The following is a 15745-nucleotide window of genomic DNA, read 5'->3' as shown; positions in this document are numbered from 1 at the left end:
GATATCTTCCAAGCAAAAGTGCAGGAAATAGGTCTTTTTTTTTTTTTTTTTTTTTTTTTTAAAGATAAACAGGTCTGTTATCTTCTTAAGTCCAGAATTAAATACACTGGACATATAACCCTACTGGATCTATTCTTGTAAAGCAACAGCAACCAAAAAACCTTTAAATTTGGGAAAACTACATGCATCCATGTCAGCTTGTGGGCTTCCCCAGTTATCTAGTGTGGATGACCTCTACAGAGTATCCATTCCTGTACCATTTTCCTTCTTGTTAATGTCTTACTGTATACTTGTACTTACCTCATTTGTGAAAGAACAAGAAACAATGGATTTCCTAAAAGGGAGAAGAGGAGCATAAAGTAAAATGATCATGATTTCAGAAGAGGCATTGACTGTCCTCTATTTTGTGTGTCATTGATATGTGATTCTTGCTAATATTTTGCATGGTGAAATCTGACACTTTTGTCCATTTAGACCTATTCTCTCTCTATTAAATTAAATTAAAATTAAGGTCAACTTGTGGAAGAACTAACAGCCTTTATGAGAATATTGTTTTCTGATTTTATTTTTTATAGAGCTTTCTCCACTCCGTCTGATCAATTACTAAGAAGAAAATAAAATCTGCAGCACTTCTGTCTATTCCTAGGGGAATGCTGAAGTATCTCAAATAAAGTAAAACCAACTCCTTGCTGAAGCAGTGGATGAAGAGTTGAGTATTGGCATGACAAGACAGAAATGTTGTTTCATAATGCTGTGCATGATATTTCTAAATGCTGAGTGGAGTTCGGGCAATTAAAAGAGGAAATCCGTAATATAAAACACAAAAGCAAATAGTTACCTGTGTGGAGAACAACAACAATTACTCCACCACGAGGAGATTTCATCAGAGGGATGGATATTCAAAGAATCTTGTGATGGGAGCCCCGAACAGCAGCTCAGGATGTTTTATTTGCAAAAATGAGTTACATGACTTGATTTATGGCAGGTTAAATTGCCTTCTTCAGAGTTGGGGGTCAATCTGTCCAACATCCCACAAGGAAGCTCTTCCTAATGAAAACAAACTGTCCCTAGTACAGGCCAGGAAACCTCCCTGGTCTTGTGGGGAGCCTGGGATCTTGCTCTGTGCTTGCAAAGTGAAAAGTCTGGATTGGGAATTTTTGCAGTGCTACCTCGGGGACCTGCTGTAATACCAGCTACAGCTTGCAGCTTCAAGATGGTTGGGATTGTCAGGGAAAAGAAATAATTTTTTCTTTATTTTTAATTTTTCCCGACAGTGGAATGAAGGTGCACCTATGTTTGTGCCAATACTGCTCTTATTAGAAGCAGTGTTTGAAAGTTTTTGCTCTTTTTAAAGCGATTTGAAATTTAAAAGGAACAAAATGGGTGCAGATCTTCTTGACACAAGCTGACGGAAGAGAAGGCTTAGATATTTTTCCCACTTCTGCTGAAAAGAAATCTGTTCCAGGCAGCTGCTGCTTTTATCATTGCAATAATCCATGGAGAGGGCGAGCAGAATGGCACTGGGGCTGGATTTTGGGGGATGTTCTGCTCCTGCATGTGAAGGGAGCACAGAGCAGTAGCTGCAGCACAGCTGAGAGCTGTGGTGAGCCCCAAAGTAAAGGGGTTCTGATGAAGGAAGCCATTACTAACTGCTGGCCTTTGGAGAAGGAGATTGGAGCTTCCAAAGCATCCCAGAATAGCTTTGTTTACAAAGCTTGCAAATAATTGAAGTATTAGCAGCGCGATTGAGTCATAGGGAGATGAAACGGTTTTACAGCTGCTGTGATGATTCTTGTGAATCTGCAGGGGTTTGTCCATTGGGAATTTCATCCCTAACAGTAGAAACAGCAGCTCTCACTATGAGTCAGGGCTCATGCTTAGCAGAAGGCAACTAGGGCACTGGTAAATTCAGTAAATGTGAGTCAGTGCAGCAGCAGGAGTGACCACAGGGCTCCCGAGCTGTGCCCACCCCGTTTCTCTCCAGCCTGGTCCCTTACAAGCTCTTTTCTGTCCTCCACAGAGCTCCAAAACAGCTCTCCTGAAGCTCCTTTCAGTGGGTGGTTGCCCAGCTGTCTTTCCTGATGCTCTCTGAAATGCCCAACAAGCCAGGCATGAAGGGCACCAGAGGAATGATCCTCATCTCCTGGGAACCACGGAGCTCTCTGCAGCAAGGCAAGGCTGTAGGGAGGCATCCCTGCTCCCTCCTTGGCTCAGGGAATACAGGTGAATAGATTTCCCACGGTGGGTCTGTCCCATCCTGGGTTTTGTCACAGCCGACAGAGCCAGCAGGAATTTTGTCGGATCCCCTTGTTAAAATATTAGCTGCACTTCACTGAAAGTCTAATGCTTTAAATTCTGCTGCAATGGCCTCTCAACCCCTGCAACTGTAGGGGGAAAAATTCTGGCCAAATAAAGGATCTGTGAACACATCTCTTTTTATATGACATCCTGTTAGCCTTAATAACAGTTTTCTCTCTGTAAGTGCAGTAAAGTATGGAAATATTGCTATGCTACATGGTGCAATTTTCCGACAGTGATTTTCTGTGATAAAAGCCTTCAGAGAGTGCATTTTCCTTCCCACTTATCTGCCATCAAAAGGCAGCAAATACATTCAGCTGTCATTCTAAACAAAATATACAATTACTCTGGGCTGATGTTTTAAACAGAAATAATTTCCATCGCAAAAAAACCCTGCAGCTATTTTCTAGATGCTGTGGTGTTTGCTTCAGGCTTTTTGCATTACACATGTATCACCTGTTTTGGACATTTGAATGCAAAGATGAGATATCACAAGTTAAAACTTAGCACTTGCCAAATTAAATATTTGCTGGGCTGAGCCCAGTTCATTACTTGACTGCTGTTTTGCACCAGAGGATGAAAAATCTTTTCTAACATGCCAAAGGTGGTTATTTTAGGAAGCTGACGAAGAGGGCAGATGTTATTCAAGTGGTTGGATAAGAAAAGGAAATAGTACATGTTAAGCCTTCTGGAATAACCAGGTAGATGAAAGCAAGTGGAAATATTCCTGAAATATGCTGGTTTGTTTGGACTAATCTAAGCAGAAAATATGAGATGGATATTTGATACTTCATCTTTCACAACTTGAAATGTTAAATTAAGGCTGCTTGTATCTCATGTTGCTTGAAATAAATTACTTTGGGGCATCCGAGCTTTGAAAGCACCCCAAACCAGAGCAATGTTCCTGTGGCGTGGTTTCACTTGCTTAGTTTATTTTGGCATACAACTTATACTGAAGATCAAGAAGTTTCATGAATCTGTATTTAAAAGCTGAGATGGAAATTTTTCTTATCTTGTTTCTAGGGCTGAACCTAAAAATAATAGTAAAAAACAGCTTATCTTTGCAAAACAAACAAAACTTTCTCATTTTGACTCAAATGGAAAGACCACTGGAACAGGGTATCTAAAGAAGTGGTGGAATCACCATTCCTGCAAGTGTTCAAAAAGAATGTGGATGTGGCACTTGAGGACATGGTTTAGTGGTGGTGATGGTTCTGGGCAAACAGCTGGACTCAATGATTTTAGAGATTCATTTCCAACCTTAATGATCTCTTTTCTTTTGGAAGTCACTTAGGCTTTATTCCTCTTTCTGTCACCCCAGCTTAAAAAAAATTATACTTCAGCTGTGTCATTCTGAAATGCCAACTCAAAACAGTTGAAAACTTCCAAAAGTATTTTAGCACTACTAAACTAGAACTGTTGAGTTTGGAAGAGAAATCTCCCCCCCTGCCTAAGGCAGAAACACCAACCCCCTTTGGAAACATGAATAAAAAACCTATTCTGATACTTTTATTGTCACAAAATCATTTAGGTTGGAAGGGACCTCTGCAGATGATACACTGCTTGAGCAAGGAGAATGGAATGTCAGCTGGAGCAGGCTGGCCATGTCTACTTGGGTTTTGATGTTTCCACAAAGGGAGATTTCTTCTTTTTTTCCCCCTTAAATTAGCATCATTCAAATAGAATACAAAAAACCTCTTTCACCTCACCTTTTTTTTAAATTTTTTCTGGGATGCATTTCCCAGAGAGTACTGCTATTTGCTCCAGTTTGGGTTTTACTGTTGGTTATGTATGCAGCATTCTCTGGAGAGCACTGCAGCATCTTCTGGTTTCATACAAGGAGGTCTGATTCACTCTCCTTGTGGAAATTCTCATATTATGATTAAACTTGGCTTTTGTTCAGAGGGTCTCTGAAGTGGGATTCAAATTTGCTGGTGAGGTCATGTCACCAGTTAGAGCTCCTGCAATGAAACAGAGTCCAGAATGAAGACACATGGCCCTCAGTTAAATTATGTTAATTCAGTTTGAGAAAATGAGTATTTAGCATTTCGTGCTGTGTGAAGATATTGTTCTATAGCGACAGAAAAAGTCATTGACCTTCCCATGCAAGCAGCTTTGCTGGTTCCTGTGACCTGAGCCAGCCCTGCTCTCCAAGTGGCCATGGGTGTGTGGTGCCAGACCCTCCCTGCTGGAAAGTTCATGGATTTTGGTTCATCTCACCCTCAGGTCTGAGCTGTAGAACCTCATCAGTGTTTCCTGGTCGAGTCACCAGTGCCTATTCCTAGGGACAGATCATTTACCTGCTCCTTCTCCTGAGGATGTTGGAGCTAATTCCAGGCTTAGAGAAGTCCATAGCAGGACTCAGCATACAGAAGCAGGATTTTAAGCAGAAAAATAAAGCCAGCCTTTTGGTGAGATTTAGTCGAATCAGCTGCTCTGCTATTCATATTTATCCAGCAGTGGTGTTCAGCTTTATAATTAAAATAATCTACCACTCTTGCATAAAGGTCAAGCAGCAGATGCTGCCATTAGACCTGACAGATCCACTGATAAGCTTCACTTCAAGGCAAAGCATTTAAGAAGAAAACAAAGCCTCAACTTTTAGTATTTCCAACCACACGTGCACATTCACAAATGGGTGTCTTATCAGAGAGCTTATTCTTTATCTTCTAGTAGAAATATGCACTGCCAAGGCTCAAACTTTTGCAAGCCATGCCACGCCACACACAATAAATAAAGTGGATATTTCAAATAAGATATGTGACACGTCTGATTAACAATTCTTTAACTACAGTCAAGTGTTTGTGTAGTTAATGGCAAATGTGTTCTGAAGAATGAATGGATATTTCACTAATACACAGAATATCTTTGCATAGTAATAATGGAAGAAAAATCAAATTATTCCGGAGTCTGACTAGGCATTGAGTGGAGTTTTATGAGAATGGAAATTGGAAAGAGAAAGGGCCATGTCTCTTTTCTCACCAATCTTTTATAGGTAATGAATTGTTTAGAAAATTTAGCTAAGGAAAAGCTTTTGAGTTGAAGCCTGACAGTCCTTCAGGTTATTCTTAGAGGTTATCTCTGCAAGGCAGGTGGATGAGGAAAGAAACAAGCTTAACCCTATAAAAATAATTATGATATATTATTAGCAACTAATGGCAGTGTAATGGAGCCTTTTCAGCAAAGACACCACTGGCTGCAATTTCTCTTTGTCATCTGCATAAAAATACAGCTCTTAATGAAGCCTATATTCTGGTAATTTCTCAAACTCAGTGTAATTAGCAGGAAACTTCCTGCACTGGAAACTTCTCATGGCTCAGCAAACTACTCCACACTACCACTAATGGGAACACCCTAGCAGGGCAACAAGCCTCAACACTAAAATCAGCATTAGAAATCTGTTCAGACCACATGATCTACTAGATCAAGAGTATACCTGGGCTTTTTCATTCCTTACCTAAATTTTTACTTTGTGACTTTTTTTCTTTTACATTAAACATGCTGACATGACTTTATGAAGGTTTACATGTCAGAAGCTGTTGGATCATTTTACTTCAAAAGACATGAAAAGTGCCTGTAATAACTGTGTCTCTACAGTCTTTGTGAAAAGAGACAGCTGGATTGAGGCTGGAGACCCTACACATAGCCCCATAAATCAACAAGGGGAGCAAAAAAAAAAAAAAAAAAAAAATTAAAATCACTGTAAGAATGGAATTTGAGAGACTGTAATCAACAAACACTGGATGCATGAATGCGTGGTCCATTGCCTAAAAAGACTTGGGAAATATTTGGAGAAATGAAAAAGGAGAACAAGAGGACGAGGATGACATTAGCAAAAAGCAGGGCACATTACACAGTCAATAAGTAATTGCTGCAATTGGAGCTCATCATCTGCTTAGCACTTAATGTCTTGGCCTTTTCAGAGTGAATTTTATTAATACTAATGTCTGAAGAAAACAGTAAAGTCATTATCTCTGTTGATCCTTGAGATGTTCAAAAGTGAAGCTCTTCTCCTCTTGCTTTTGATTACTTGACTCTACCAAATTCTTCGTGTTGCCACGGGCTCTCAGACACTTAAAACTTGCCCCCAGGGTCTCTGAGGAGAAGGAGTGTCAGCACTGCTCCCCTACAAGCACATACCAGCTCCTCCCAGCCACATTCTTTTCCTTCAGATGTTTGGAAATGGAGCAAAAAATACCAGAAGTCATCCCCTTCCCAGGAGTCAAGGTGGGACCAACCAGCCTGTGGTTTTCTCCAGCAGACCTCCCAGAGGTGATGCTGAAATGCCTCCTGGACTAGGATGGCTTTTGTTCATACCTTGTTCTTTAGAAACCACAGCATGAATTTCTTGTATGAATTCTGCTGATCTTTTGCTTTATGTCTCTTCTGTTTCCTTCCATCGGTTTCCCCAGTTAAGAGTAACTATTTGAGGTGCTCAAGGCCCTTGCAGCAAGAGCAGACTCATTCACAGTCCTGCAGAAAGATGTTTTCTGTGGATTTTCTCTGAAATTGCTAGTCAAAAATCATTTGTGTGCTCTAAAGGTGAGGGTAAAACAGAGGTCTTGGAACGAAAGTGTTGGAAAGACCTTTTTCTGTGTCTTTTTTAAACATTGATTTCTTGAGGAAGGCAGATCATCAACAAGAGAACAAAACAAACCCTCACAGGCTGGGGTGGGCCCATTAGAGGAATGCAGGTTCATTAGTCCTGCTAAATATGACACGGAGTGTAAAGTCAAAAAAGCAGAGTGAGGTCAGGAAAACTTGGCAGTAAATCAGCCAAGATCCATTATATTCCCTTTCACATGGCTGAGTAGTGGTGGCACTAATTGAAGGCTGGGCCCTCTTTTTGCTGACTAACACGGGGCCATTTTAATTTCACCTGATTATGTTGCCCTGTTGTAAGAAGTCTGGCAAAACAAGGTTTGTGGAGACTCCTACCAATGAGTCCTTGGCTGTCCAAAAGCTCTCTTGGAAGCTCGAAGGTTTCTTTTAATAAGTGGACTGACCCATTTTCATTTCTGAACATCCCAGATAAATTTGCTACTGTACTGCTGCATTTCAGTTAAAGCTGAAATGTAGATTTCTGTAGTTTGTCAATCTGTATTTACTGTGTGTGTGAAACTTTAAATATTGAAAAGGTAATATTAAAAATGTTGCAATTCCTACCCACCCAATTACTTGAGCAAGACTGGCCACCCGAGGGTTGCCAAAGAGTGGGAGTAGATAAAATAAGTGCTGTTGTAGGAAAAAAAACATACAATAGTGGAATTGTTTTGGGAGAACTTTTTGTCACATACTTGGATAAGAACTGTGACTCTTTGCTGCTTTTATCAACATTATTTGTAATTTCCTCATATATTTCCCCTGCTCTTTCTTTGCAGATCCCTGAGCAGACCCACTCAGCTGTATAATAAGGAGATGAGTTTTACCTCCTTTTTATCACTGCAAATCTAAAGTGACCCTGCAGAAGTCAAACTGATGTTGGCTAGGGGAGAAATGGTCCCACTAAAAGACTTCCTAAAGAGAAAAATCCCCTCTCTATTTGTGGAACAAATTAACTGGAGGCATCCAGTTGGATGCACCTCTCTGGGGCCAATGACCAGAGAGATTTAAAAGTCCATTATGCTAATGCCTAATTCCTTCTTTGCACAGAGGAGATGTCCTCACACGCTGGGCTGTGGCAAGGTCCTGAGTTTCCATCAGGGAAGGGATTTACATCAGCCAGGAAACATTTGGTGATCATGACCAAGTGCGTTAATCATCGGCTTGGATTAAAAGTCACTGACGAGTTGCTCTGGGAGCCGTGTGGCTGTGCAAGGGAAAAAAGGCAGAACGAGCCTGTCTGAGCAAACTCAGTGTGCCAGAGAGGGATCATCCTCTCCCTCTGTTGGCTGCTGACACATTGCACAGAAATGGGGCTCTGTCACAACAGGACAAGGCCAAATCTTTTGTTTCTTTTAGGGCACGACAGCGTGGAGGCTGCTTTGTTTGAGGAGGGTGTCAGTGTGTGTGGTGCCACAGGGATCTTGCTGCTGGATGGCTGCTCCAAACAGGGCAAAGCTGAGTCCTGATTTGTGTTGCCCAAATGGCTTCTCCATGGCCAGAAGAAGCTGGGTTTGGAGGCCCAGCCTTCTGGGGGTCAGCACCCAGAGCCTTGCCTAGGGATTTTTGGGAAGCAGGAGCAGCCTACTAGTCCCTTGAGCCATCTAGTGGTGCCTTCCTTGGCTATTGAGCAGAACATCTCACTAAAAAAAAACATAAACAGCATCTCATTAATGTGAAAATAGTGATTAGTGCTAGAAGCAGGCCAACAACAATGAAAGCATCAGTGCTTTTAGTGGAGTTACCAAAGCAACAGAAGTTCTGGCCTGGAAATGGCAGACAAGAAAAAGAGGTGGATGCCAACATAGGATGCTCCAGGCTGAGAAGATTGGGCTGTTGTGATCTGTTTTGTGCTTTTGTCTTGGTGTTTGCAGCCCTTTATGGATCCTCACTGAACGAGGCTGGGATTTGAAAAGCAAAGCTGAACTTTCCGACCTGAAACCTCAAATCCTTTTCTGATGGTTTTTGTAACTGGAAAGCGGAAACAGAGCCTTCAGTAATTCAAAAGAGATTTAATGATCAAAGCTGCAATTAAAAGCGTGGTGAGTCATCTTACAGTCGTCCATGTGCTAAAACATCCAGGCTGTGCAAGAGATCATGTTGTCATGGCTGGTTTTACTCAAAACAAGGATATAGGAGCTGCTATTACTTCCAGCTTCAGAAACAATCTGAGTTCTGCAGACCTGACCTGTGTTTATAGAGCAGAAGAAAAAGCAACAGTCCTGACTCCCCCATTTGTGTATTTTATTTAGTAGTTCTGTCTGAAACATCTGAATTCATTATGGTGCTTTATTACTTTTCGCCTTCTTTCAGAGTGTCTGCTCTCAGTAGGAATCTTGATTTTTTTTTCATTTACACTAACAAATTACCCACCAAAACAAATATAGAAGAGCTGATCTTTAGAGTATTATGGGTGTTTTTTTGCTTTCTGCAGCATGCACCAACAATGAAATATTTAACTGAACTTTTCACAGTATGTGCATTTTCTCAAATTAAAATTGCAAAAGACAAGGAAATGAAGATAAAAATACCCAACCACGTTGCTCCTCAGAAACCCTCACAAGTAATCTAATATTTCTCTTTAAATCCTGTTGTTTTATTCTGCTCAATACAAAAAATAGTGCTAAATAGAATTTGGTTTTAGTAAAGGAGGAACTTCTTCCTAAAAGTGTTTAGCCTGTCACACACAAAAGCCACTAAAAGGAAGCAGAACTGGTAACTCTCTACTGGAGAAATGTAAAAAAAAATTGATAATTTGCTACCAGTCTTGCTTTCCCTGTTCCTCAGTTTCCTTCCTAGTGGTAGTGAGGTATTTCATGTTTTATTTTCAATTTCTCATAATGGTTGCAATATTCAAACTCTAACCCACGTAATTCTAACCTAGAATGTGATTGCCTACTTTGCAAAAATCACTGCTGTAGCTTTGCTCCTTCAGGTTTATTTGTAAAACAAGCTTTTTTATCTTGCCATTTTTGACATCAGGTGCCTCCAGTCAGTGACAGATAGATGAAAATAAATGCCAGCTTTTACAAGAATCCCAAAAGGAACATCTAATGTAAAATATAATGCAATCAAATAAATTGGTGCTTTCTTCCCCAGCTTTATCTGAAAAGAGACCTGCTCTTTATGCTGAGACAAAATAGGTTATCAGATCTAGCAAATCTTGCAAACAAGCAAATTCAAATATCTTACCATGGATCAAATCCGTTGTGGTCACTTCATTCAGTTGACATAACACAGCTATAGAAAATGCTTTTAAATCCTTATATTGCTTTACAAATTCAATTGTTTAGCAAATGAGAAGTAGAATTGCTATCTCTGTATTTTGAGTGTATGAGAATGGCCTTTATCTACTGCAGTCAAAGAGTTGGCACAGTTTAATGGGGAAATAGAAGAAAGCCCTGTTAAGAAAACATGGATCTTGAACTAAAGGATTTTATGGATTTTTCAAGAGGTGGCCCAGGATGGGACAAACATTTGATGTCTAAATTTGGAGGGAGAAGCATTCCATCTAATAACTGGGCAATGTTTTTATCACAGCTCAGCCTTGCCTTGCAATAAAGGGAATATTACCAGAAGTGGTGAGAACTTCTCCAGAGTTTGGATATGGATTTCCAGTGAGTTTTGACAAAATCTGTGAAAGTCCTGGTGCAGTCTGGGATGGTTTATACCTGCCCATGGGTTCAAAGAGCTGCAATTGCTCTGCTGTGTTAGAGCAATGTCTTGGTCTTGATATTAAGAGACAGAGCAAAACCCTCTCCAGGAAAGGGCTAGACTGTGCAATTATGAAATTCCTACAGGAATTCTCACCTGTCAGTCACTGTTTGGCTGATGGTCTGGGCTAGCACTGCTTTTATAACTTATAGATCATTTGGCCTCATCAGTGTCATGGTGAAATTCTTATTGTCCAGGCCAACAGGGAATCTTGTGAAGTGGAATGACAGGGAACCTCCATAACTTGTAGAAATGAGTCCCACAGGCTCGTAATGTAGTTGGTAAAAAAAAATAAATTAAAATTGTTGCATGAGTTTGAAACTTTCCTCTTTTGCCTTCTAATTTCATTGTGTATCCCCTACTTTTCTACAACAGAACAGAAAGTTAGAGCAATTAACAGATGTTCAAGAATTTGATGAGGTAATATGAGAATCCACTCTGTGTGCCTTTATCTTTTAATGAATCTCTGTCCTGTTCCACCATTCTGATCCCTTCTCTAAATTTTATCCACCTCAGACATTCCAAAATCTTGTTACATATTTACTGTGATAAATGTCTTGGCCACTCCCACATCCATGCAAGTGGGGATGGCTTTGCTACCAGATGTAATCATGAGTGGATAACTTTAATCTTAATGAGAACTAAAAGCTTGACGCTGAGGAGGAGGATTTTTCAAGGCTCTGGCACTGAAAACAGTGACAAAATTTGGCTCCACTCTACCTACTTTTTATGTGTGTTCAAAAGAGGAAAAATACTTGCATTTTAATATCAATCCAGCAATCTAAACTGAGAAGGAAGTAATTATACATGAAAGAAATACAGTCTTTTGTAATAATGCTTTTAAAGTATCAGTTTCATTCTATCATAATATTTTTATGATTAGATTTACCTTCTAATATTTTAATAACTTTGGTATGAAGTAAGGAAGTCCTTTGTAGCTTATCTCAGAGGCCTGTCTAGGACGTGACACTTAATGAGGTTTATAATTCAATACGTCCACATCTGCATCTTTAATAATGCCTAACATTTAATCTTCATTGCACCACTTGAATCAAAAGATCTAAAATTAAACCTACTGCAGCTTAATCTAATAATAAACATGCATGACATTTTGTGCAAAATGTGTGCCTGATCAGCACGGTGCTCTCTTACAATTGTATCAGATGGAGAAAAAACAGAGTTTAATCAGCCAAAGGTAGATGGTGACATTTAACTCCTGCCGATGCAGCTACTTTGGGAAGCTCTAAGATCCTGCCCCTGAAAGAAAGGGCTGGTTGTTAGATCATTACCAAATTTAGGTCAAAATCCTACTAGTTAGAACAGCATTTGCATATACATTAGCTAGTGGTGGGGTTTTAAAACCCTCTGACTCCAGACAGGTAATTTTGGTACCTTCAGCAGGAGCTGGGACTCTGTATGGAGTCAGTGGTAAGGTGCTCCAATTTTCCCTCATAATTAACTAGAGGATGCCAGATCGAGATCCAGAATGTTGTTGGGTTTGTCACCTCAGCTCCCCCTCACCCTTGTAAAGTTTTATAATCCTGCTGGGATCATGTTATCATGTTATCCCATCCCATGGGAATGGGAGTCCCTCTGGATCATGACTTTCAGGCACAGCCATGAGGCTTGGTGGGGTTTGGTAGCCACAGCAGTTGGGTTGTGCTCCTCCACTGACAAATGAGGGACTGCCTATGAGATGTAGATGGTTTTTTGTGCCTAGAAAGAGTTTTGGATGAGAAGGTCCCCCTGAATTAAGAGGGCTTTGCACAGGGAGCCAGAGCAGAGGCCGGGTTCTGCAGAGCTTTTTGTGGGCTCAGGGCATTGCATGGGAGCTGTGGGTTGCAGTTGTTTCTTCTCAAGCAAATATTGCTCTGTAATCAGGTGCTGTGCTTTGGGGGCTACAACAGTTCTGCCTTGTGGCATGGAGATTTATCTCTGCTGAAACTGAGACAAACAAGCTGGAAAGACAACATAACATGTAGACACAACATTTTGGAGAACAGGCAGTGCTACAATTGTCTAGAACCTGTTCAGGTGAAATGATGAATCTGTGAAAGCCGAGGCCAGGTATTTAATGAGAAGCTAAAACTTCTCATTCACCTTCTCATTTATTCTTAGGTCAGCTACACTCATAATCACTCTTTAAATTCATTACAGGTGCAAAAATTAACAGTGTCTGTAAAAGACTGGAACTTACATTAGACATTGATTTAAGACATGTCCCTCTATTTAAGAGGCTCTGGCTGTGGAGCTGTAGAGCACTCAAAGTCTTTTTAAAAAAAATGTATTTTGAGGCTGGAATGGTGAGCAACAGTGTAGCTCTTTCACCTGATAATCCCAGGAAGTCCCATCACAAATAAAAAGGCAGCTCTTCACCCACATCTGATCATGAGAGTTTGAAATCAGCTGGGTCAGGATAAGATGCTTTAGAGGAGAAGACAGACTGGGGAGAACTGTGCTGGAGTACAGAGTCCCCTGCTGAAGCTGAACCCTCACAACTCAACTGGGCTCCATCTGACTTGAATTAAACAAGGGATGATCAAAGTCTACAAATCTCCCTGATCTCCATCAGCATGGAAAACTAAAGGTAAAAATTCTCAGTATCTTCTGTTCCTTTGAAGTCAAGAGTGAGCTCTGTGCAGTGTGTAAGGACACAAGTGCCATTTGGGCAGCTGCAGGTTTACAATAATTTTGATGTAGTGTTTATGCAAGGGGAGGGAGAAAAGCTGAATCTTGAAAATATAACTTTGCAGCTCTGGGTCCCCTCTCCTCTTTTATCTTTGGGATCTGCTTTGTCTTATGGTAATGCTCAAGGCACAATTACATCTAGTGAATCAAGAGAAACCATTGTCTTAGGTTTTTTTCAGCTATAAATCACAAAGTATTCCATTTTTGTACAACCATTTCCCCTTCTGCCTACCTTGCATACTAGTGAGGTGAGCTGAGACTCACTTGATAAAAACATCCTGAACTAAACCAGCTGGAAATAGAGAGTATAATAAGCCAGCCTACTGTCAGCCCTCATCTATTTTTGTTTGATCTGTATCTGATGGTGATTGAAAGGCTGACTCTCAGAGTTAACCACCTTGAGGCCAACCTTGAAATCGTGTCACGTTTGGCTACTTGATAGCATCTGAAGCATAATGTTAGATCTAAAGCACACACAGTACAAAAAAAAAATAGAAAGCTGGCATCTTGCTACACTGCACAGCAAAGCAAAAGCAACATGGAAAGAACCTGACAGACGTGCAAGGAAATGGAAATGCTGCAGGGCAAAAGAAGAGCAGGTCCATGTGTATTAGCAGCTCTGGGCAGGATGAAGCAGTGAATTCCTCAGGGTCCAGGTTGGCTTCATGTCTCACTGCTGTTGCAAAATAGTGTCCCTCCTCAGCACAGAGGAGCTATGGCTCAGGAGGGCTGAAATCAGAGCAGTTCCTGGAGGTAACAGGCTCTTGTTCGCTGGGGATTGGGTTAGGGAGGGGATGGAGAGTGTGTTGGTTAGTCATCTGTAGGATGCTTATATAGGATGCATGAGCAGGGAAAACAAAATAAATTTTGATTATGCCAAAGTCAGGAAAATGTAACAGTGACAGGCCTGCTACAGAGGAGAGAGCATTGGTTATTTCACTTCAGTTTCTGTTTTCTGACTGACTGCCACAAATAATAGCTGGAAGGCCAAAAGATACAGATCTTCAAATCATACCTCCCTGTAAAGAAGGGAGGGGTGCTTCCAGGGGTGGTGTCACTGAGGCTAGCAGCAACAAGCCATGACAATGAGCTCCAGAAGGGAGACCTAGAAAAGTCAATGCACCTGCTGAAAAGACTGATGGCTCAGCCCAGACACCAGGAATAGCAAGAGAAGAGCTGTGTGGGAATAGCTCTCAGTTCATCTGCGCTGGAAATGCAAATAGGAGCTCCCTTGTGCTGCCATAGGTGTAAGAGATGTCATGGGGATTGCATAAAACGTGTCTTGACTCTGGCTCAATGTGCTGTATTTGATGCAGGGTTACATTTGAGATGTTCTCAAAATAGAATGATAAAAAAAAATTGTGTGCTGCTGTCACAATAAGATACATCAAAGAGGTCTAAGCATGGGCCCTGCTAGGAAATGAAGGACTTTGTAAAACAGAAGTTGCAACTGATATAGAAATTTTTTGCTTTTTCAAAACATTTCAACATCATTCTTATATTGGCTTCTCTAGTGGGTTTCTCACGAGAGGCTGAGGCCAGTCTCCTGTGGTATGTAATCCATAACATACCAGTGGTGCTTTCTAATACCATTCTGAAAGGGATTTTTTCCTTAAATGGAAAATCCATAGAAAACTATTGTGATCAATGATGAATACTTTCTATATGGGCAGCCTCTCTCTCTTGGTGTCTGTTTGAGATTTTCTATTATTCTTTTAGGAAGCAAACCTCCTTTCAGCTTCCTGACTGAGAGAGTTGGTTGTGTTTTCACCTGCACAGTTGATCCAGCAAAGCTCCCCTGTGGATGGGGGGGATGAGAGGCTGCACACAGCTGGGCAGGGCTTTCTGCCTGACCGTGCACAGGGGGTGAGCTGTGCCCCAGGAGATCAATATTTACCATTGGACACGCTGCTGTGGCCACACGGCTGCTGGGGAGCAGGTGGGGCTGGAGGGAGGGCAGCTTTGGTAAGCAATTGGACAGGGATAGTTCTGGAGGGCAAGGAGGACTTGCCCTTCATCCTGTTTGTCCCTGGAGTTCAGAGCTAGGCTGAGCCTCAAACATGACCTTCAACTCTTTGGTGCCATGGGACAGCCAGGGGAGTGATGGGAAAGGTGAGTCTGGGAATTCGGCTATGCTTTCACTATTGCAGTAAAATGTTAATGTCAATACAAAGCCCTGGCAGCTTTAGGGCTGTCATTAAAAATCAGTGCCTGTGTTGTTTTAAGGGCAGGGCTGGATGGCTCCCCAAGCCCCACCTCTATGCCAGGTGAGAGTGAGAACCCAGCACATTTGCACACAACAAACCTCCCACCCCACTGCTCTCCATCCCCACCAGCACTGCTTGGCGTTTTGAGCTAATAGGTGCAGGAAAAGGAACAAGGAATGAAAGGTTCCCAATGGCTGTCAGGAAATTTATTTTGCAGTTAACAGCCTTTGTAATGC

General features: G+C 41.3%; 1 long non-coding RNA gene across 4 annotated transcripts in view; it reads left to right on the top strand.

Annotated features, from left to right (window-relative positions):
* Positions 1 to 3193, top strand: part of LOC106850900 (uncharacterized) — a 65386-nt gene extending 62193 nt beyond the window's left edge. For 3 of the 4 annotated variants that reach the window (XR_015805204.1, XR_015805205.1, XR_015805203.1), the window contains one exon: positions 576 to 3193. This is a non-coding gene — a long non-coding RNA (uncharacterized LOC106850900). The remainder of the gene's footprint in view (positions 1 to 575) is intronic. The other variant, XR_015805206.1, reaches the window with a different exon arrangement.
* Positions 3194 to 15745: the final 12552 nt, after the last annotated feature.

Source organism: Sturnus vulgaris, chromosome 8 (assembly GCF_052056855.1).
Source record: "Sturnus vulgaris isolate bStuVul1 chromosome 8, bStuVul1.hap1, whole genome shotgun sequence".
NCBI lineage: Eukaryota > Metazoa > Chordata > Aves > Passeriformes > Sturnidae > Sturnus > Sturnus vulgaris.
The sequence above is the reverse complement of the archived record's forward strand: the minus strand, read 5'-3'. Positions and strand labels throughout refer to the sequence as shown.